General features: G+C 54.7%; 1 long non-coding RNA gene across 1 annotated transcript; it reads right to left on the bottom strand.

Annotated features, from left to right (window-relative positions):
* Positions 1–917: 917 nt before the first annotated feature.
* LOC131828529 (uncharacterized) lies at positions 918–7632 on the bottom strand. Its single transcript, XR_009352487.1, has 4 exons — positions 7550–7632; positions 5188–5251; positions 1234–1414; positions 918–1124 (listed from the first exon to the last, which is right to left on the bottom strand). It is a non-coding gene; the product is annotated as an uncharacterized LOC131828529 (long non-coding RNA).
* Positions 7633–7880: the final 248 nt, after the last annotated feature.

The following is a 7880-nucleotide window of genomic DNA, read 5'->3' on the forward strand; positions in this document are numbered from 1 at the left end:
GCAGCCATCCAAAAATGAACCTGGTCTGCTCGTACTGACAGGCAAACGCTACAAAGACACATGTAAGAGGAAAAAGCAAATTGCCAACCAGTACAAAAATATCATTCCATTTAAGGAAAAAGAAAAGGAGCAGGACGGAGAAGGAAGGAAGAGAGGAAGGGGGTTCGGAGGGAGGAAAAGGAAGGAAGGAGAAAAAGAAAGCTGTATGTTTCTCGATGTACATAGATATCATGTAAGTGTATCCCCCAAACTCTAGAAAGATAGACATCAAAGTGATGGCAGAGGAAAAATGGGAAGGGGACATCCACTCTATGCTTCTGCATCCACAGTAAGACCTAAAGTCCTTCTTGCATAATTACACAAGCAAATAAATAAAAGCTTGATAAAGAACAACAGCTCCACAGTCATTCATCTGGTTTCCTCCCTCCACACCAGCTTCGGCAACTGACAGGAGCAATTATTATCCTCTTGTTGGGAAACGGAGGCTGAGAGAGGTTATACAATCTCCCCAAGGTCCACAGCAAACCCAAGCCAGAGTCAGGCCCCAAAGCTCCAGCTGGTCCATACCATCTCTCCTTGGAGGTGCCATTTCTCCCGTGTTCCGAGCCTCCTCAAGGGCGTGGACATCTGGGTTGGGGTTAAGAATTTCCCTCTTGCTCTTATGCATAGCACATGGCAGACCCTTTCCCTTCCTGTCCACCTCACCCCCTCCAGCTCTCCAAGGACCCATGGCTGGTGAGCCCAGCCATGGGTATAGCTCCCAGCCTTGGCATAGCTGCCAACTTCCCTGTCACCTGCTCCTGTTCTGGCTCCTTCTACCAGTGAGAGCTGAGTACCCGTTCCCCGCCAATATTCCCCATCCTGCCACAGAGCACCCCCTTAATTACAGTTAATGGCAAAGACCATAAGAGCTTTATTAACTTTATTATGGACCCAATTAGCAGCTAATGCCCCATGACTACTGTCCCCCCTCCCCAATAATCCCATTAAACATAATGAAGCAGCCTTCTCCCTCCCCTGCTGGGTGGGGGCCGAGGGGACGGGGAAATCCATCTTCCTGGGCCTGATTCTGACCCCTCAGGTCCATTGGACACCAATTCAGGCCTGGAGCTTCTGGACCAGGGCTGGGTGCGAGAAGACAGAGATTAATCAGCAAGAATTCTGAGGCCAGCCATTGAGCCTACACATACATGTGCACACATGCACACAAATGCACACACACATACACACCACCTGGCTAATGTCCAAACAATTCCTTTCTTGAAACAGGGATATGGAATCACACACAGTCTTCCAGCTCAACCCTGTCCAGCACACAGATGTTCTCCCTGTCTTGTCCAGGAGTTCTTCAGAGTGTGACGTCCAAGTTCAGGGCCTCTCTGCCTGGGCTTGTCACCTAGGGAGGGATCAGGAGCTGGGAGACAAGGGAGGCTGAGGGTGAGGAAGAGTCATTCTCTCCTAAAGCCCATACCTTCACCACGCCCCTGGATCTCCCCTGCTCTGGCTGATGCTTTTGATAATTATTCAAAATCTACAAGGTGCCAGACACCGTGAGAGACCCACTCTCACATATCACTCGAGCATCACCACAAGCCAAGGAAGTGCACACTATTCTTCCCATTTCACAGATAAAGAAACTGAGGCTCACAGAGACAGCCAGGATTTGAAACAGGCATTCTACCTGATTTGTCTTAAATGACCTCTCCTCTCCCTACCCCAGCAACCCACCTTTCCCCCCTCTGAAGGAGGCAGAGGTCATGAGGGCTACTCCCTACATAGGGAACTACAGCACAGAGCAGATCCAAGGGACCGTGACGGGAATTACAAGACAGCCCTAGACAGTCTCATCCCACCCCTGCCTTGATGGGGTGAGAGGGCTAGAAGCCAGAGAACACCCCCTAACACTACTACCACAAGACCACGCCCAGACCCAGGATCTGGCCTAAACCAGAAGGAGGGAGAACCAGGGGTGTGGAAGGAAATCACAGCAGAATAAATCCTCTGTTACCCCCATGATCCAAACCTGAAGACTCGGGGATTCTGCTCCCGGAGGGTCTATGCGAGGGGTCTTCATCCAACCCCACCCCAAGGACAAGAACAGCCTCAGGATGGGGTGGGGGTGGCATGCTGTCCTGAGCCACAGCCACAGCCCCGGATGGAGCTGAAGGAGGGGCCGCCTGAGACTGACAGGGCAGAATCAATGGCTGCCCTGAGCAAGGGGGCAGGGGCTCAGGAAGGGAGACCCTTGAACCTCTGCTTGGAAACAAGCTCCCTGTTCCCGCTCCCCCTCCCTCGGCAGGCCCAGCCTGGAAGCAGCCACTTGAAATGGGTCCCAGGGAGCCTGGGAGAGAGGGGCTGGCCTGGCTGCCGCCCAGTCAGACCCACTCCCCCACCCCGCCTTGGGCCCAGCCCCAGCTGGGGTCGGGGGAGAGAAGGAGAGCTTTCTCTCCAGACCCATCCCAGTCGGGGTCCCTCCCTGCCACACACACCCAGCGAGGCACCTCTCCAATTGTTCCAGCCCTGGAGAGGTGTCGGGAGGAGGGGGAATGTGGGTAAGTCAGCACCCTCTCCTTTCCCAAAAGGCCATGGGGCCTGGGGAGGGGGCAATCCTCCTCCCTGGGGTTACTCCAGGGCAGGGCACTGGGGAGCCTCCCCGGATGGGGCCCCTATTCTTCTCTTTGCCCTGGATGAGTGTTCTCTGACACCAAGCACCCCCCCTCCCCTGAACAAACAGCGCCACCCTCCCCACCCACCTCACACCCAGAGGGATCTAGTGTCCTGGTAAGCTCAGCCGGAGATATCCAGGATCAGCCCACTGAGAAGGGGCCCGGGGTACACTGGGGGGGCTTGGGTAAAGTTAGCCTGTACTGAGGCGCTGGGTAGTGGCAAGTATGGGCTTTACCATTTCCTGGTTATGCCAGCTTAAGCACGCCTCCAAACCTCTCTGAACCTCAATTTTTCATCTGTAAAATGGGACTGTAAATACAACCTACTTCATAGAGTTTTTTGTGAACATTAAAGTTGTGATGTATGGGGTGCCTGGGTGGCTCAGTGGGTTAAGGCCTCTGCCTTCGGCTCAGGTCATGATCCCGGGGTGCTGGGATCGAGTCCCATGTCGGGCTCTCTGCTCCGCAGGGAGCCTGCTTCCTGCCCCCTCTCTCTCTCTGCCTGCCTCTCTGCCTACTTGTGATTTCTCTCTGTCAAATAAATAAAAATTAAAAAAAAAAGTTGTGATGTATGTAAAACACTTAACTTATACGTAGAGATACTTAGAACACAATAAATGACAGTTGTATTATCTGCTGGGTGAGATGGTCCCTAGATTGTCAGTAAGAATAACAATAATAACAGATAACACTGTTAGACCAAGTTAGGGACCATGGCCTCCTCCGCTAACCCAGTTGTTCTCACTAAGAAAAGTGGAGAGGACCCTGTCTCCTCACCTCGACCCTCCGAGGCCTCCACTGCCTATAGCCTACCCTGGCCTGAGGATTTCAGAGGGCAGACTCAGTCCTGGCTCACTCCCAATAAGCCCTAAAGGTACCCCCATCACGTCTGTATCCGTGCCCCCCCCACGCACCCACGAGCACACACATGGTGTTCCTCCTTCCCCCTTCCTTTCCCTGGAGCAAGGAAGAAAGAGTTATCAGAGTTTGAAGAATGTGAAAATTAGCTAGAGCTGAGAGGTATCAATTTCAAGGAAGCACACCCCCCCCCCGCCGCCGCGCAACACCCCATCTCTGCCCAAGGGATGGTGTCTCCACAAGTCTCTGCAGGGAGCCCCCAGCCCGTCCCAGGTGTGGACTGACACTGTCGAGCTGGGAGAGTGAGCAGGAAAGGTGGTTTGCCAGCTAGAACATCTGCCCCAGCCCGGGGGCCCTGGCCTGGGCTGGGGCTGCCAACCTACCGGCCCAGCACTCAGAGTCATGGCCAGGGTGGGAAGAGGCCTGAGTTGGGGTCAGTTGGACCTTCTGGATCCCAGCTTCCTTGGCCAGAGCTGAAAGCACCGAGGGTTTGTACCAGCTAGTTGGGGGACAACTCTTTCCCTGGGAAACAAAAGGGATCTAGGACACTGCCCTTGTCTCCTAGTGCCTTCCCAACCTCACCTCCAGCCTGCCTAACGGTCCTGTTGGAGTCCCGGCCTCGGTTTCCCCACCTCTCAAAGAGGGCCACCAGCTGTTACTTGCTCAGGCTTTTGCTCAGACTGAGCAGCGGGTGAGGGCTGTGGGAGGGAAGGCTGGGGCAGAGGGGCGGCCCTTCATCCTGTCTCTGTCATCGTTAACAGCCACAATTATTATTATTTGGAGAGACGGGCCAGAGGTGGTCAGGGACACGGTTGGGGTGAATGAAATGAAGAGGTCCTCGGTATGTGCCGTCTCGCCAGGTTAATACTCCTGCCTGTCGGCCTGACAGCTGCAAGATTGATTACCCGGGCCTTCCGCTCTTTATAACTCGATCAGTCGAATTAATCTCTGGCTGTCGGCCCATCTGATGCCTGAATCACAAATTTAATTTGGAGGTGCACGGCTCCTCCCCCATCCCGTCTCCTCCTCTTCTGCCAGCCCCCTCCTCCTCCGACCCTGCCTCCTCCTCCTTCCCTTGCCTCCCCTGGCCTCAGCTTCTCCCCACTTCTTCCTGTTCCTCCTGCTCCCGCTTCCCTCCGCCTCTAGGGCCCCTCAGGGAAAGTGGGCAGAGGGTGAGGGAGAGAGGGGTGGGTGGGCCTGAGTCAGCAGCCCCTCTGCCCGGGCCAGGGGAGGGGTCATGTTCACCCAGCCACCGGGCAAGGCGCCCACCCCACCATGCTCCACCCCAAATGGAAAAAGAGGCTTAGCTGACACTAAGTAAGACATATTAATGTACTAAAGACTTAATGAAGTTGGGGGGGGGGTGTAGGGTGGAAAGTGCTTGCTTTATTAGTTTATGGCCGATTAATGGGGACGCCATTACTGTGATGGAGATGGATTGCTGCTGTCAGCAGCCAAGGCTGAGGGCCGGCCGGTGCTCTTCCACGGGTGGTGGGTGCCCTGAACAGAGTCGGGGAGAACTTCATTAGAAGGGCCTATAGGATCCCACCTGGGGAGGCCCAGAGGCCAGGCTGGAGGGGTGGGGGCAGGGCTCAGCTCTAGTCCTTGGGAGGGGAGTTCCAAGGGGTCAAGGGCTGGGAGCAATTATCAGTTGGGAACTCACCCAAAGGCAGCGGGGCAGGGAGGTGGCTCCAGACCTGCATACAACAGGGGCCCACCAATGTCACCTGGAGGAAAGAGAGGGAGGAACCTGCCCACTTGATCTGCCTGAGACTCTTCTCAGGAAAGAGAATGAAGACGAAGGGAAGGGAGCCCTATTGCTTCCATCCTTCCTCAGAAGGGGATGGTGCACAAAGACCCCGGGACCCACTACGCAGAAGGACTGGGCCACTCACCACCAGGCGGCAGTCTGTCCTACCCAGCACCAGGGCCCGAATCCCCAGCACCAGGGCCAGACACGTCACCCCACGCTCTACAAATGGGTAGAGAGAACGCCTCATTGCCTCAACTACCTGCCAGCTCCCGACTGCCCAGGCAGCCACAGTGGAGGTGGAGGTGGAGAAAAGGGTGGTGGGACTTAGGGGAGAGCAATGGGGGGATGGGAGAGCAGATGCTGCCCAACCTCCGGGCTTTCTCAGGCCTGCGGACAGGGTGTCCCAGTCACTGGGCAAGCTGTACCACACCCCCTCTCGGTGGCATCCTTCTACCCCCAGCCCCTCACCTCCGTGACCCCAGCTCCACCTTGCTTACTAAGATGGGGAGAAGGGCTGGATCTAACACAGCTCTACTCACAGGCGTCACTCTCTATTTGGAAGAACCCAGAGGCCCCCATCTCTCAGGAGTATACGACATATGGCCATTTTGATGCAGGAACATTAAACTTCCTGACTTTTTTTTTTCTTCTTTACCAAGTGATGTTTCAAACAGGCACTCTTCAACTCCTCCTGAAACCCCACTCCACTTGGTCCTAAGCCCTGCCCAACCTCCCACTCAGCCGTGAGAGGCATCAGGGATGAAAAGAGAATCCAGGACGGACTCAGCATCAATCTGTCGACCCCAGTACGTGGTAACGTGTGTATTTTGACACACGTTAGACCAAGCAGCTGTGGCAAAACGACTAAGCCGAAGTGTCCTGTTTGGTCTCCTTGCTCTTCTTGCTCCACGCGGGATTCTGGGATTCTACGTGCGCATGCGCCCAGCTCCCCTGGCGCCCCACGGCAGAAGGCCCCCCGGGGGCTCTGAGCTCCGCGGGCTCCGCAGGGCCTGCGCTTGCAGGTCTGCAGCTCAGGTGGACACGCCCTCCTGGGGGGCTGCCTTTGCCACTATGCCAGCTGGGCCGAGGGCCAATCACGGGCTCAGGGGTCACCACCCAGCCTCCCTCCCCAAGGTAGGAGCTACCTGCTCAGCCTAACTGGGAAATAAATACCCTGTTTCTGAGAGTAATTTAATTATTGGCTCCTGCGGACTAGTGGGTAATTAAATTCCGTAGCTCCCAAAGTAATTAATTGCTATGCAAATAGTAATGCCCTCTGCTTTGGAGAGAAGGATCTCGGCCTGGGTTTGCCCTGCAATTAGAAGCTAATAATTACCCTGTCAGTTCCCAGCCTCTGCCCGGTAATTACCTGCTGCTGCCCCACTGGTCACTGAGGGCCGTTACTGTCGCGGGCTTCAGTGGCCCCAACAGCCAGAGCAGGGCAACTCGGGGGACCTGGTCCATCTTGAGGTCTTCCCCAGGCTTCATTGTATCCAAACCTCAGGAGCCCCAGAGAGACGCCCTCGCTTCTGACCCCAGACAGCCACGGCCACAGCCCCCTCAGCCTCCCTTTGTTTTTTTTTTTTTTTTTTTTTTTTTTTTTTAAAGATTTTATTTATTTATTTTTCAGAGGGAGAGCGAGCACAGGCAGACAGAGTGGAAGGCAGAGTCAGAGAGAGAAGCAGACTCCCCGTGGAGCAAGGAGCCCGATGTGGGACTCGATCCCAGGACGCTGGGATCATGACCTGAGCCGAAGGCAGCTGCTTAACCAACTGAGCCACCCAGGCGTCCCTCAGCCTCCCTTTGTTAAGAGAAGCAGAGCCTCAGCCCCTCAGTGTGTAAATTCCTGCTAGGTCCACTTGGGGAGACTCTTAGCTGCCGGGAACGTCCCCAAAGAGTACCTAATAGATAATCTTCATAAAAATAATTTTTGCTGTATAATTTTCTTAGATGCGCCCACCAGGCTAGGCCCAGCCTCAAGAATGGCAGCCACCACTCTGTAGCAAACACACACCTGCTCCTGGTATTCAAGAAACACTTATCTAGGGCCTGCTAGATTTGGAAGACCTCATTAAATTCCCTAATTAGTCAACCTTAAGCTAGGGAGAGCATCCCGTGAGCCTGCCCCAAGCAGGAATGCTTGAGAGGGACACGCTCTTCCTGATGCAGGACACTGCAAAAAGGGGCAGGCTCTCCCATTGCTCTCCCCTCGATGGACTCCTCTTGGCAATGCCCCATCGCCAGCTTGTTCCTGAGCTTTTCTCTTTCCTACCTGATTGCCGGAGCTACAGATGTTGGCCTTGTCTAGCCGACCTCCAGAGCCGCATAAGCCAATTCCTTGAAATAAGTCTCCTGCAAACAATATATGTGTATTTGAATGCATCCACACTCTCCTCTCTCCAGCCCACCTCCTTAGAAGGAGTCAGAGCATCAAGAACCCGGGCTGCCAGCCCCCACAGTCCAGTCACATCAGTAATAAATCTCTGTCCTGGGTTTTTAACCTGACTGACTTTATAGAGATGAAGAGAGTGGAGTCAGAGACACAACAGGGGCTGACATAAGATGCCACCGCTAGGGCGTGTGGAAACAAAGTGTGAAGCCAG

This window comes from Mustela lutreola, chromosome 4 (genome assembly GCF_030435805.1).
Source record: "Mustela lutreola isolate mMusLut2 chromosome 4, mMusLut2.pri, whole genome shotgun sequence".
In the NCBI taxonomy this organism is placed as follows: domain Eukaryota; kingdom Metazoa; phylum Chordata; class Mammalia; order Carnivora; family Mustelidae; genus Mustela; species Mustela lutreola.